The 15,967-nt window shown below is 40.8% G+C and overlaps 1 protein-coding gene and 1 non-coding gene across 2 annotated transcripts in view; one reads left to right on the plus strand and one right to left on the minus strand.

Moving 5' to 3' along the window:
* The window catches only part of CCKAR (cholecystokinin A receptor), a 45,751-nt gene that overhangs the window by 8,653 nt on the left and 21,131 nt on the right, over positions 1 to 15,967 (plus strand). The window lies entirely within an intron of this gene.
* LOC140707892 (U1 spliceosomal RNA) lies at positions 3,065 to 3,227 on the minus strand. The gene has a single exon (XR_012088035.2). It is a non-coding gene; the product is annotated as a U1 spliceosomal RNA (small nuclear RNA).

A 15,967-nucleotide genomic window follows, 5' to 3' on the forward strand; every position in this document is an offset into this window, starting at 1 on the left:
TTGGGAGTACAATTCCCAGCACCATCCCAGCCTGCATGGGTATGTGTTTGTGAGATTGTAGCTCAGCATATCTGGGGAGCGCCACACTAGAGAAGGCTGCCCCAGGACTAGCTCTCTTGATGATTCCTGTCCTTGAAAAAAAATACATAGAAGTTCACTTTTAGGGAACATGTAGAACAGATTGCAGATTTAAAATCAGAAGATGATATGAAAGCTTCTCTCTCTTTTTCTTTTAAAAAAAGAGTGAAACATCATGAGATTTTATCATTTTAGCCACCACCTACCATCTGAGGACAAGTCTGAGTTTTATGCAGGGATGTTGGTAAGTTCTTTGGATCCAAGTCCCAAGTCTGATTCAGAGTCTTTGGTATGAAGTCCCAAGTCTGAGTACAAGTCTTTGGTGCCATGTCCCAAGCCCCAAGTCCAAGTCCTTATTAAAAACAAGCTTTTTCCTCCAGAACAAAGGGAGGGATGGGTGGGTTCCGAGTTGCAAGTTCAGTCTGAATCACTGAAAACAAAAGCAGAGTCAAGTCTGAGTTGAGTCATCTGTGTGACTTAAGTCTGACTTGTCAGCAAGTCCCACGACTTGAGTCCCCATCCTTGGTTTAATGTCATCTAAAACAGAACTTGGACAAAGAGGCGCAACAAAGCAGTTTTCAGGACAGGGACTACTTTAATGGGAAGTTCAATTTTCTGAAATTTTCCCCAAGAGAAAATGTAGGAAAATACAGATGTAACCAAGTGCCTGATTCCTTTTAAATACTTATTTCTATATTCTCTGTACACTTCACCCTTGAGTTGCTCATGTCTAAGCAACATGGTTTAGTTGATACATAGGTTTTTTTTCAATAAATATATAAATAAAAATTCAAAAAAAAAATATTCAATAAATATTGTGCTTCTATTCATCTCCAGGAAATGGCCTGAGAAAGGTGAATTTTTGAGCTTGATGAGATCCCTGCTGTTGGCAGTGTGGCAGCCCCTGGTCCAATGAGAGCGGCCCGCCTGGCCTCCTCTCCTGACGTGGAGATGTGTGTGTGTGTGTGTGTGTGTGTGTGTGTGTGTGTGTGTGTGTGTGTGTGTGTGTGTGTGTGAGAGAGAGAGAGAGAGAGAGAGAGAGAGAGAGAGAGAATCTACTGTTTATGCTTTGTAGGTACCTTTTGGGGGCACTAGAGTTATATAAATGGATTTTGAACTACAAGGGGATCTGATGCCCCTAATCCCAGTGTTGTTGAAGAGAAAAATGCACAGTGAATCCCAACTATATAGTGAATGCTCTCCTATTTTTTTCTTATACCTTAAAGATGAACAGCTATGGTGTTTGTGGGTTTCTTTGCTTTTAAAAATTTTAAAAATGCTCTGAAATATTTTTATCGGTGCACAAACCGTAGACAAATGCATGTGAAAGCAACTCTGATGTGAGAGTCAACTGACTAGGATATCTGTCACCTCATTGTTTGCTAGAATTGATAAGAGTTGATCCCCCTGACTTGGTGAGTGCTGATTTCCTCCTTCTTTTCCCCTGGCCTTGGTTCTCTAAGCCTTATGATTTCTAATTAATGCATTTAGGAACAGACTACTGAGTTTGTATGCAGTTCCCTTGATATGACAGTTATGTGTTTTATAGACTTCACAGAAATGGTGCCATTTATAACATATTTCTGAAGGGTGAAATCAATTTTTGCTATACTCAGTCCTGTGGCAAAGTATGCTCCTCTAATAGAAATGCTCATTCTTTTCTGAAGTCTCTGTATATAAATCTCTCTCTCTCTCTCTCTCTCTCTCTCTCTCTCTCTCTCTCTCTCTCTCTCTCTCTCTCTGTCTGTGTGTGTGTATTTGAAATTTTTTTAAAAAGAAACTCAAGTGAAGTCAAGAAACCCAAGTGAAGTCACATTCACTTGGGTTTTAAAAAATGTCAAATTATTCTTCTAACAAGATTTTTGTTGCAATAAGCAGCTCCTGTCCTTGGAAAGAAACATAATAAAAAGAGTCAAAGTTCACTTTTACTAAATAGGGAACATATTTGAGTGTATAAAAATGTCACTCAACAGATTAGAACTGACTGCAGATATAAAATCAGAAGAATGAAAGCTTTTTTTTTCATGCTTACCATCATAAAGGTACATCATGAAATACATCGCTGTGACATTTATGACAACATCAATACTCTTTGGAAATCTATTATGTAAGACAAACCACAGTTTCATTAAAAACTGTGGTCACAAATGATATACTTGTTACTTCAGCACATCAGTTGACACTTAAATCTTTATATATTAACATAGAGCATGTCAGCATGGACTGTGATAAAACATTTTTTTCCTCAGGTATTTATTTATTTAGTTAATTAGTTAGTTAGTTAGCATCCCACTCTCATTAGTGTTGAGAAACTACTCTGGGTGGTTTTCCACTTTTCTACCTCAAACCTTTGCATAAGTAAAACTGCATCTGGGGAAAAAAAGTATTTTGAGGCTACCTTATGCCCATTAATCAAACATACAGTCATGGCCAAAAATATTGGTACCCTTGCAATTCTGTCAGAAAATGCAACCCTTCACTTTGAAAATTGTTGCAGTTGCAAATGTTGTGGTACCTCGCTAGACGATTGCCTCGCAAAATGAGGAACTAGACGATGACTTTTTTTGAGCGATGTATATTTTTGCTGGACGAGGAACTAGACGATGACTTTTTTTGATTGATGTATATTTTCGCTGGACAATGTTTGGGTCCTTGCCTCCCAAGACAGTTTTTTTAAATCCTATTTCGCAAGATGGTTCCCCCCCCCATTGGAACACATTAATTACATAAGACCTACTTTTTTATCCCAAAAAAGTGGGGGAGAAAGTGTATGCTGCTGTTTTTCCTGGAAATCCAGCAGCATACACTTTCTCCCCCACTTTTTTGGGATAAAAAATTAGGTTTTATATAATTAATGTGTTTCAGTGGGGGGGGGAACCATCTTGCAAAGCATCACCAATGGGGCTATGGCTGCAAATTTAAATGGCAGAGAATGGTGAAAACAGCCAGGAACCAAAGGGTAAAGAGTTTGTAAAAAAAGAAAGAAAGAAAGAAATCACAAACATAATGCCCCCATTAACACAAATTATGTAGTTGAGTTCCCCACATTTGGGAAAATCACAGGGGTCAACAGCACACCCAAAGTGCAATGGATGAGCCTCTCCCTGGGAAAACCATTTTTACAACATGTTATTTGTCCATGACTGTATTAAGGTTCTGTCACAGAACAAGGGAGAAATATTTATTTATGTAACAGCATTTCCTCACACCTGGAATTCGGACAACAAATAACATCACATTGTGGGTATTTTGCTGCTGTGAGCTGAGTATTTGAATTCTGAGAAGTTTTATCTGATCATGGTTATATAATTTTATTATTCCATTCAACAAATAGTATACTCCCATTGCCATTTCATGTGTCTGGCATATTGTTAAGGTTCATTCCAGCATTAAAAGATCACTGCAAAGGCAAACATTTCGTAATTAAATGAAGATGCTCAAATCTCAAAGAGAGGGAAATAATCAAGAAATTATGAAGAGCTATATCAATTTCAGAATGACCTGCTTCATTTCACTGAGATTTCTCTGCTGCAAACCTGGAATAATAATGATTGTAATTTTACATTTTTGGCGGATATTTAATTTTCTGTTATGTTGGATACTGGCCTTAGCTGAATTATGCAAACATGTATTTGGAGTTACAGTGGTAAATCAGATCGCATGTTGTAACTATATTAATTCCTGGATGGATATAAATGGAAATTAATATGGAAAATTTTGCTTAATTGTGAGGACCATTTCACAATTAAGTGTGAGTGAGCATTGAAAGCACTCAGAACTGAATAGGCCACTGCAATAATTAATGGGTCTCTTCAGGAGGGCAAGGTCCCCCTTGCCCTCAAGGAGACACTCATTAGGCCCATTAGGAAGAAACCAAATTTGGCAGCGGACAACATTGGAAATTATAGGCCCGTCGCCAATGTTTCTTTCCTTAGCAAAGTGGTTGAGAGGGTGGTGGCAGATCAGCTTCAGGCACTTATGGACAAAACCAATGCTCTGGACCCATTCCAGTTGGGCACTGGTTGCACTATTCGATGACCTATTGAGAGAGGCCAGTGGGGGCAATATGTCCTTATTGGTCCTTCTCGATATCTCAGCTGCCTTTGATACCGTCGACCACGGTATCCTCCTGGGGCGGCTCGCCGAGTTGGGAATTGGTGGCCTGGCGCTTGCCTGGCTCCGTTCCTTCTTGGAGGGCCGTCCCCAGAGAATACAGCTTGGGGGGAGTGTCTCGACCCCGTGGAGCCTCAGTTGTGGGGTTCCACAGGGGTCGATCATCTCTCCAATGCTGTTCAACATCTACATGAGGCCGCTGGGCCGGGTCATCAGGGGGTGTGGGGCATCGTGCCATCAGTACGCTGATGACACACAGCTCTACATCTCCTTTTCACCTACCTCAGTGGATGCCGTCCCATCCCTTCAGCACTGCCTGGAGACTGTACTGGAATGGATGCAGTCGAATGGATTGAGGCTGAACTTGGACAAGACGGAGGTCTTGAGGGTGGGTGGCCCTTTTATTAGCGGCATAGATGACTCCCTCTCTTTTGGGGGGACGACCTTTGCCGCAAAGAGTGGGGTCCGCAGCTTGGGGATACATCTGCACCCGGCGCTTACCGTGGAAACCCAGGTGGCGTCCATGGTCAGTTCTGCCTATTTCCATCTATGGCAGATTGCCCAGCTGCGACCATATCTTGATGGGGGGTCCCCTCACTACTCTTGTCCATGCGCTCATAATCTCGAGATTAGACCATTGTAACGCACTCTACGTGGGGCTGCCTTTGAGGTTGATGCAGAAACTTCAGGGGGTCCAGAATGCAGCAGCCAGGCTTCTAAGTGGGGTGAGAAAATAACAGCATATCTCCCCCACTCTGGCGGCCTTGCACTGGTGGCCCATCTGTTTCTGCGTTGACTTCAAAGTGCTTATGATTACTTATAAAGCCCTAAATGGTTTTGGACCTCAATATTTGACATATCGTCTTCTCCCACCCAGATCTACTGGGGCCTGATGCCGAGGGAGGCCCGGAAGGAAAAAACAAGAAACCGGGCCTTCTTGGCAGTGGCCCCTTGGCTGTGGAACACCCTTCCAACCAAAATTCAGCTGGCACCCTCACTGGGCGTTTTTAAAAGACAGTTAAAAACTTGGCTATTCAAGCAGGCCTTCCCTCCAGTCAGCTAAGCGATTTTCACCCTTATCTCCTTCTTTTCTTTGTCCTTATGGTATGCCATCTTGGTAATGTCTTGGTGGTAATCAATTGCTATAATTGTAATTTTAATTATAATTTTAATTGTAATTTTAATTGTAATTTTAAGATGTTACATATATTATAGTGCTGTGTTTTATTTGTAAGCCGCCCCGAGTAGACACTGTCTAGAGGGGCGGGGTAAAATTTTAATAAATAGATAAAATAAATACATTAATTTTCTGTTCTGAGAACCCTAAGATTTTATTGTCAGAATACTCTTGGTGTTCACTTGTGTAACTTACTATTGGTAATTGTAGCTAATTGATGAGGTTCCAGGACAGATCTTTAACATGTGCCTGTAACACAACTGAGAAGTTCTAGCACCTCATCAGTTAGCCACAATTAGCCATGGCACACTAAGCAAACCTTATGTGAATACCAACAGGTTTTTCATGAACTCAACCACATAAACTTCAGTAGAAAACTGACTCTTCTCAATGTAACATTAAAAGAGCTGGATATACAGACATACATGTTTAGAATTAACTACTTCGTTTTTCAAAATACTTTGGTCACAGTTTCTACTCAGAGACTACAGATTTCACAACTGATCCTTTTCTACCAGTTATACAGTAGATAAACTACTGTCAGATCATCTGACCTTCTAACTTAACTGAATAAATGTCTTTCTTAATTCAGCATATATATCAGAGTTAAGTATATAATGACAAGCACGGCTCGAAGTTGATTTGAAAGCAATGGAATTGCATCCTGCTTTTTTTCAGGTAGACCTGCTGGTGTTCCTTTCATGTAAACGTAATTCAGGAAGCAAGCACACAAGAGGTGGTCCTATGTTAATGCAAACTTTTTATGTCCTTCACCCTGACACTTCATACTGATTGAATTCAATGCCATCCTTCACTGGCACAGAAGAAATTGGATATCCCAATGTTTCATAAACCATATTGTCGCGACTGCCACCTCCTCTTACGTCACCACAAGAGATGACAGGTCACGATCCTTTTCCCACACACACACACACACACACAACTTCGCTGCCACCAACCACACATAAACCTGACACTTCAGACTTAGTATGGATTTCAAAATAAAAATGATGATTTATTGAATACAGAAATAAAATGGAAATCACTGAGTAAATGAATCACTTGTCACACTATATTTCTCAGACCTTAACCCTGCACAGTTCTTTGTTACTTAATACTCAATTACTCAATTACCTAACCTATATCTAACCCTGTCTACAGATCTCTCTATCTCTCCAACTCTTTAACTAACCCCCCTTCTTTGCACTCCCCCCTTATATACAAAAACTCCACCCCTTTAAGACCCACCTCCTGCCCTGCCATAGGCTAGGAAACTCCAGCCTTAGCCAAGACAGGCAGGTGACGTCATGGCACACGTCACATACCTTCCCCCTTTAATAAGTTGTTTTGTTAGGGAAAGCTAAGGTGCTTTTCCCCCAAAACAACTGCAACGAACATCAAGCATTACATTTATCAACACAGTTTAATATAACTACCGTATTCAAATATACTTACACTTCCGCTATACAGGTATACAAAAACATGCAATGCATAACATTTATCATAACACAACACATAACTGTCCAAACATTTTACATTGCCATATACCATGTACAGAGTCCATAAGTTCTTCAGATGTCGTCTTCCGGTCTTCTGGATAAGGCGTCAGCCACACAGTTTATAGTCCCTCTGACCACCTTAACCTCGAAATCATAGTCCTGCAAAAGAAGCGCCCACCTCATCAGTTTACTGTTCTGTGATTTCATAGTCCGCAACCACGACAGAGGTGAGTGATCAGTGCACAAGGTAAAATGTCGACCCCAGACGTAAGCCTTCAACTTCCGGATCGCGAAGATGATCGCCAAACATTCTTTCTCGATGGTAGAAAGACTCTTCTCCCTGGGAAGCAACTTCTTGCTCAGGTACGCCACCGGATGTTGGTCTCCGCTATCATCCTGTTGGCACAGTACCGCTCCCACACCGGCATTAGACGCATCCGTGTAGATGATGAACTCTCTGTTGAAGTCAGGAGCATGCAGCACTGGATGGTTGGTTAGAGCATCTTTCAGCCATCCAAACGCCATCTCGCACTCTTCCGACCAGGAAACGCTGTTGCTGCTCTGCTTCTTTGTCAGGTCTGATAAAGGTGCAGCAATCTCACTGAAACCGGGTATAAACTTTCTGTAATACCCTGCCAGACCTAAAAAGGACCTCACTTTCTTTTTAGTGGTAGGTCTGGGCCAATTCAGGATTGCTTCTACCTTGGCCTCTAAAGGTTTGATTAGGCCTCCTCCCACTATGTGACCTAGGTACTTCATCTCTGAGTTACCTAGCTGACACTTACTAGCTTTAACGGTTAAGCCAGCATCTTTCAATCTTTGTAGCACTAATTCTAGATGATGTAGGTGATCTTGCCAGGTGTTGCTAAAGACCCCTATGTCATCGATATAAGCTACCGTGAAACCACTGAGCCCTTTCAGAGTATGGTCCATGAGCCTTTGAAATGTTGCTGGTGAATTTCGCAAGCCAAAGCTAAGGACTTGAAATTCAAACAGGCCAAATGGACTACAAAACGCAGTCTTCTCTTGGTCCTTAGGATCAATTCTCACTTGCCAAAAACCTTTAGTTAGGTCCAAGCAAGAAATGTACCTACACCCCCCAATGGTTTCTATAAGGTCATCAAGCCTGGGCATAGGATATGCATCAGGTTTGGTTACTGCGTTTAGCTTTCTGTAATCTACGCAGAACCTCACACTGCCGTCCGGCTTGTCCACCAAAACTATCGGGGCTGACCAAGCACTAGAAGAAGGTACAATAATCTGATCCTTTAGCATTTCATCCAGTTACCTCCTAACTTTCTCTACATATGGCCCTGTTACTCTATATGGAGTTACAGATTGAGGAGCATTCCCTGTGTCAGTCCTGGGTAGCACTCCCTTGTCAACACCAGGTTTGTTTGAGAACACTTCTTGAGGTTTTGTAACTAGCGTTCTACAACTATTCTGCTGTTCTCTGGATAGAGCAGGGCTGATCTGCACCTCCTGTGGATCGAACTTTTGTGGGCCCCTCCCTTCCCCGAAGGGCAACCCATGTTCCTCCTTATCAGCCGCTTTTATTGCAAACTGCACATGGTTGGTCTCTCTGTAATAAGGCTTCAGGGCATTGATGTGAACGACCCCCCTGCCTAACCTTTTCACAAGTTTGGATGTATGAGAGGTTCCTAAGTCTGTGATTATCTCAGAAGGAAAACCCATCCTACTCATGTAATTTACTAAGGCTTCTGCTACAGTCTGGGTCTCTATATTACGTAATGGGATCGCTTCCGGATATCTCGTTGCATGGTCTACTATAGTTGAAATAAATCTGTTCCCCCGCTTAGTGGCGTTGGGCAATGGACCTATGATATCCACCCCTAGACGTGTAAAAGGAGTTGAAATCACTGGTAATGGGCATAGCCTTGCTCTAGTCTTATCACAATTAGAGCCCTGTCTCTGACAAATATGGCATCTTTGACAGAAACTCTTAATATGTTTACCCATATCAGGCCAGTAAAAGTTTTGGGCTATTCTTTGTTTGGTTTTGTTTATCCCCATATGAGCTGAGAAAATGTCTGCATGTCCCTTTTCCAGAATCATAGGGCGATATTTCTCAGGCACCACCAACTGTCTCTTAACTTCAGGCCCCCCTTTTGAAATGTTATTCAGTTTTTCCTTATAAAGTAAACCACCCTTAATAATAAAACGTTCAGGGCACTCAGGTGATAAATCTTTATCAGTCACCTTTCCAAAACAGTCTTTTAAGGTGGGGTCTGCTGTTTGTTCCTTGACAAAGAGGCTTTTCTGAGGTATTTCAACTGAGAATGCCTCAGGTTGTGGTACAAATTTCTCTGGCTCTTGAGAGTCAGTCTCATTACTGGCTTCACTTTGTACTGATTGTGCACGTGTTACCACCAGGGCACTCTTGACATGCTTTGTTAAGTCATTACCAATAAGAAAAGGGGTAGGAATCTCAGAAGACACCCCCACTCTCCACAATCCCTTCCAACCTTGATATTCAATTTTCAAATCAGCTACAGGTAATGAAACTAGTTCTGACCCAATCCCTTTCACAGATAGAGTCTGGTCAGCAATCATACAACTTGGTGGTACTATGTCTGAGTGGCATATAGAAATTTGAGAACAAGTGTCTCTCAAAGCAGTATAGTCATTTTCAAAAACTTTTATCCTGTCCCCAGCAGATTCCAATAACGCACCATTGGTCTCTATATAATAACAGCGGACAACTTCAGCCAGAGGCAGCTCCTTCAATGTATCCAATTCAGAGCTCCTAACTGCCTCTGCCTGGGTTTCCATGGTATCAGAACTTTCACTAGAAGAAGCTTGAGGTTTACTCTGAACACAAAATACAGCCTTTGCTTCTTTTACATTAACTTTCTGAGGTGGAATTTCTTTATTTTGCCTTGTATTAAAACATTGTGCAGCAATGTGGCCTTTCTTTTTGAAAATGAAGCAGATTCTCTCCCCCCATGAGCTTTTCCCATCAAATCTTTCAAGTTTCTCTTTTCCCTCCAAAACTTGTTTACTGTGCTGGCCCTGTTCTGAGGGCTTTTCACTAAAATGGCCGCCCACTTTAGTCTGTCTCTGTGCTTGTTCCTTAGAGAACTTTGGGTCCCATGTTTTCCTCACACCTCTCCCCTCATAACAACTAGGACCCCTTATTTGAGAAATAAAATCAGCTATTTGTGCAGCGTTTCTAACGTCAGTTGGTTTCCGTTCTTGAACTAAAAATTTAAGTTCCCCATGGAGTAAGGAATAAAACTGCTCCAGGCCCACAACATTTTTCAATTCCTGAAAAGTTTTTACATTCTCCTGTTCAAGCCACCGATCTAAACACTTTTCTAAGTTAAAACCAAGTTGGGTATAAGATTCATCTGATCTTTTAGTAAGTTTTCTGAACTTCTGCCTAAGATGTTCTGAATTAATGCCAAATCGATTGAAAACCATTTTTTTGAACTCTGAATAATCTTTACTGAGCTCAACTGGCATATCAGCATATATTTCTGCCATTTTCCCACTAATCAGAGACCTTAAAACTACCATTTTCTCTGCTTCTCTGAGGGAAAAATCTGAGGCTGCTCTCTCAAAACTTGTAAGGAACGCTTCAACCGAATCCCCTTGTTTATAGGATGGAAATTTCTTTAAATCTGCTTTTGATAATTGGCTAGGTTCAGTACCAGAATCTCTGTTGTTGTTGTTGTTTTGGTTCAGTAATTCCAATTTCCTAAGTTCAAAAGCCATACGCTCCTTCTCCAGAGCAATTTTCTCCAGTTCAAATTGTCTTTGTCTCTCTCTTTCTCTTTCCTTTTTTTCTAGGGCAATCCTTTCCCTTTCTATTCTTTCCTCCTTTTCTAGTTTTTTCATTTGAAATTCATGTGCCTGGGCTAACTGAATTTTCCTCAGTTCTGAAAACTGTTCACCATTAGCTTCTTCCTGCAATGAGGCAACTCTTCCCTCACCATTTGACTCATCCCCAGACCAGTCTGACATTGCTTGGTCTCTTTGTTCACTCACTTCTGCCATTTGACTGCGTGTGAGAGGCATTTTACTAACTTAAAAAGGCTCCTGTCAATTTCCACGCCTCTGTTTAAAAATACTTTTCTTCTTGCTGTGTTTTAGGTCTGACACTCTTTAACAGGGTATACCAACAGATATGGCTAGGCTTGTTACTATAATCTCTAATGGCTTCTGCCCCTTCACCGGGCCTCTTGCCAGATTTAGAGCTACTTTAATTTTCTGCCCTTGGCTCTACTTCCAAAATCCACCACAGCTTCACCTTCTCTCAGGTTCTGTAGTTCACTAGAGAGATCCCAAATCTTCGCTGCCCTTGGTCTGTCTGTCCCTTCTGAGTTCTCCCAACTCTGGACTCTCAGACCAAGTCACAACAGCCTCCTACTTTGGGCCAATCTCCCTCACAAAATGGACCTTCTAGAGCTCATAAGTCAGTTCCCTCACTCTGAAGTTTAGGTGCCTCTCTACTAGATCTGCTCCCCCCTGGAGACAAATCCTAGAGAGTTACCCACACCCCACTTCAGGTGCACCTAACTGAAATCCTTTTGCTCTGGTCACACTAGCCAAGGCTTTTCTGGGCAACTGGGCAACTGGACAACTCGTATCCCACACGCTGGCACCAGTTTTGTCGCGACTGCCACCTGCTCTTACGTCACCACAAGAGATGACAGGTCACGATCCTTTTCCCACACACACACACACACACACAACTTCGCTGCCACCAACCACACATAAACCTGACACTTCAGACTTAGTATGGATTTCAAAATAAAAATGATGATTTATTGAATACAGAAATAAAATGGAAATCACTGAGTAAATGAATCACTTGTCACACTATATTTCTCAGACCTTAACCCTGCACAGTTCTTTGTTACTTAATACTCAATTACTCAATTACCTAACCTATATCTAACCCTGTATACAGATCTCTCTATCTCTCCAACTCTTTAACTAAACCCCCCCCTTCTTTGCACTCCCCCCTTATATACAAAAACTCCACCCCTTTAAGACCCACCTCCTGCCCTGCCATAGGCTAGGAAACTCCAGCCTTAGCCAAGACAAGCACGGCTCGAAGTTGATTTGAAAGCAATGGAATTGCATCCTGCTTTTTTTCAGATAGACCTGCTGGTGTTCCTTTCATGTAAACGTAATTCAGGAAGCAAGCACACAAGAGGTGGTCCTATGTTAATGCAAACTTTTTATGTCCTTCACCCTGACACTTCATACTGATTGAATTCAATGCCATCCTTCACTGGCACAGAAGAAATTGGATATCCCAATGTTTCATAAACCATATATATGACACATATAAAATTCTTGTCCATTTACCTAGACATAAAAATTTCTTCCTTAAACACTTTTTAGTAAGTATATAGCACTGAATTAATAAAACAACTTATCAGGATGGTGCAAAATTTTTTTACAATGATCAGAACATTGCATAATGCATTTTTTTAAATATCACAATGTGATCTGGGTATGTTCAATAACAAGGAAGTGACAGGAGGAGGAGAGGGATACAATGAGTAAGTCACCAGTCTGAGGGAAAGTGCATTAAGTATTTGAACCAGTGCTGTATTACTTAGTTGATGTAGCTCTAAAATAGATGAAAAAGGTTTTAAAAAATTAGAAACCAGAAATTCTGGAACTTACAATTCATTGATTACTCTACTGTTGTAGTTCTTAACAGTGAGAGTGGTGGGCAGGCAAAAGGAATAGGGCTTACCCTGCATATCCCACCACATGTTGCACATCATCAATGATGTGTTCTGGATGTGCCAAACACTGCTCCCCAAAGCTTGTATATAGGCAATCACACAAGCTAAAATGATGCAAGCAGAAATGCGTTTAAAAACCCACAAGCCCTGCATATCTAGGCACAAAAGGGGAATCTATCTAAATAAATGAGTGTTAATGTCAGGTAGTCAATGAAATAAATATTGAGAGAAATAGTGAGGAGCATGGCACAGATATTTGGCCAAACACCCATTCAGTTGCCTAAGCTTCCAACTAATTTTTTAAAATTCCAGCTTCTTCAAAACCATCCTACTTCTATTCCTTACATACAAGCATTCTCAATTGTCTGGCCTCTATGGATATTTAAGAGTGTTATTGGAGTGTTCTGATAGCAGCTTAAAGATATTGAGAAGACTTCATCTGGGATCTCAATACTGAAAAGGTTCTTTATGTGGCAGTTGATGCCAGATTATTTAAATTATCCTTTAAAACTGTGGCGGGCAACTGTGGCCTTCCAAATATTTTTGTCCTATTGTTCCTATCAATGCTAGCAATTGTACAATATTTTCCCCTTCCAGTTGAATTGGCAAATTATTCCTAAGTTTATGTTGTTTTTCTACTAGTAAAATTACCCATTGTCAGTTATTTACAATAACATCCAAGAAAGTTCATGAAGCTAGAGTATGAAGGAAAAACTAGCTGATAGAGGAATTTGTATTTCCTCTAATTAACAAGTTTTCCCTCTTACAAAGGGAACCTCCCAATTATCCTATCATTAACAGCTCTGTTCAGAACTTGGAAACCAACAACATCTCATATTTGATTGTTCCCTCTTCTTACTGCCTCCCCCCCCATCCTAGCAATATTGTCTTTTCCAGTAAGTTCTGCTCAGGTTTGGGAGGTGGAGCTTGGTCGCAGTGAAGCCAGCAGCTGCCGGGAACAGCTCCCGGGGAAAGCTGGAACCGCCCAGTCTGGGGTCCCTCTAGAAACTGGAGGGGAACCGAAGGGGAGACCAGGAGAGGTCTCTCTGAAGCAGTTGGTGGGCTCCAGAAGGTAGAAGATTGGGCAGCAACCTGATTTTTCTTCCCTCTGAAAATTCACCCAAGCACAGATCGCAGACGGGAAGTCATTTTCTGGCAGAATAGCTGTGAGTAACTCCACCCCCATTCCCCGAGGAGAGAACAAAAATATGGCTGAAACTATACAATAACAAAGTAAGCCTTTGATTTATGAATAACCTCATTAAGATACAAAAGAAACTAGAGTAAACATATTTGACCAAAAGAAGAGAAAGGAGTGGCGAGTCGTGCTTGTCAGCATGCTTCTTCAAAGTGAAACTGACTCTTAAACAGTAAGCTCTTAAACAGCAGGCTGGCTCAAGGTCACACAGAGGCAGTGAGATGGAAACATTTTGTGTTTCTGGAAAAATCCCAGAGAAAATACCACTGAACAGGCTTTAAGGGGCTAAAATCTTGTGAATGCTATTTAGTCTGGATCTTTCTCCCTAGATTGTGTGGGACTCTGAAATAAAATCTTGCTTTTGGGGAAGGAGGAATAAGTTTCTGGAAGTAAAAAAACAGACTGTGAAATCATCAGTGTGACAACACAATCGGCTAGATTGAATTGCTGGGGAAACCAGGACTGCAGTCTGATGAATGGAGCTTTGATAACAGAAGCTTGCGCAGTTTTAGAAGGCGGAATAAATCTTCGGAAATAAGAAAACAGACAGTGAATTATCAGCAAGACGAACGTAACCAAATAGACTGAGCTAGGAAAATCAGGACTGGAGTTTTGATGGATTACAACGATATCTATTGGAGAGACTGGCTCCCTGTGTTTGCTATTTAGTCTGGATTTTTCTTGGTTGGACTGTGTAGATTCTGATAATAGGGCTAAAAGTCGAGCTATATATTTTAATATCTGGGCAAGGAGTGGAGGACATCCTCAGGGGAGGTATATGATGATGGGTTTGGTTTGTTGATAAAATAGTGGAAACTAAAAATATTATTTATACAAACCATATGCATTGGAAAGATGGAAATGGCCTCCGAAATTTTTAAATATCAACTGTTGGGAATTTTGCCAGATAAAGAATGGCAGGTTACCATGACAACAACAACAGGATTTCAACAGGTAAATGAGCGTACCAACCAGGTGGAAGATCTGATGAAAGAGAAACCATCAGATGTTAAACAAGAGTTAAAGGAAACTGTACTAACTCCAGAACTGTTTTTATTGAGTGCGATGCCAGGTAACATAGATGAGATTAAGAGTTACCTGTGAGCTATTTAGCTACAATAGTCAGAAAAGGTGATGTTAAAAATCAGATTACCATCCTGGATTCAACCTTATATCCCCAAAACTGGAAGAAAACAGTCACGGAAACAATAGAAGTGTACTGAGAAAATATGGGAAGTGATAGAAATGGATACTTTTTCAGGCATGTTGAATGTATGTCCAAGACAGAAGGAAATTGAAAGAGGGGATGTATTTTACAATTGGTCTTGGTTTCCTGATAGTGTTGGAGTAACTTAAATTTAAACTAAAACATAAATGTAAGTGGATAGTTAGAGGGTAATCAAACAGTAAAAAAAAGAGTAGAAAGTTGTTTTTTTAATTGAAAAATGAATAGATTGGATGCTTGTATTCTTATATGAATAGATTGGATTATTATGTATTTTGTGGTCTCCTATCCTTAAAACCCTTTCCCCATCCCTTCCACTTCCTTTTACCTTTTTTATGCCCTACCCTATTCCTAGTAGTTTAAAAATAAAATATTTTTTAAAAAAGTTCTGCTCAATTTTTGCAAACTCGCAGGTGTGGATTATTTTGTTGAATCAACACATTTCATGTTAAGTCTTCTTTTCCTACTGACCCCTCACATCACTTTCTTCAGCAATATTGTCTTTTCTGTTAAGGTCTGTTTTATCATTATATGTGTAAGGTAGGATAGCCTCAATTTACTCATTTCTGCTCTAATGAGAGTTCAAATCTGACTTGATTTAGCACACACCTATTTGCCTTTCTGGCTATCTGTGGTATCTTCAAGGCTCTTCTCCAACACCACATTTCAGATTAATTGCCCCTCTCCCCACCCTTCCTCTCTGTCTGACCTTTACATAATAGGGATATTTTTGACCTTGGTTTCAAGTGACAATCTTTACTAACTTCCAGTTTGCCCCCTTTTTTATTTCCAAAGATGAGTGGACGTATTTTGGAAAACATGCAAGCTATTAGAAGATAGCTTTCAAGTCTACACTCTGTGGAGCATGGATGACAAGTTTACTTTACCTGAGAGGTTCAAGGATGTGTATGTTTCTTCATTGTATGTGTTGCACTCTCACACACTTTT

The sequence above is a fragment of the Pogona vitticeps genome, chromosome 5, assembly GCF_051106095.1.
Source record: "Pogona vitticeps strain Pit_001003342236 chromosome 5, PviZW2.1, whole genome shotgun sequence".
In the NCBI taxonomy this organism is placed as follows: Eukaryota; Metazoa; Chordata; class Lepidosauria; order Squamata; family Agamidae; genus Pogona; species Pogona vitticeps.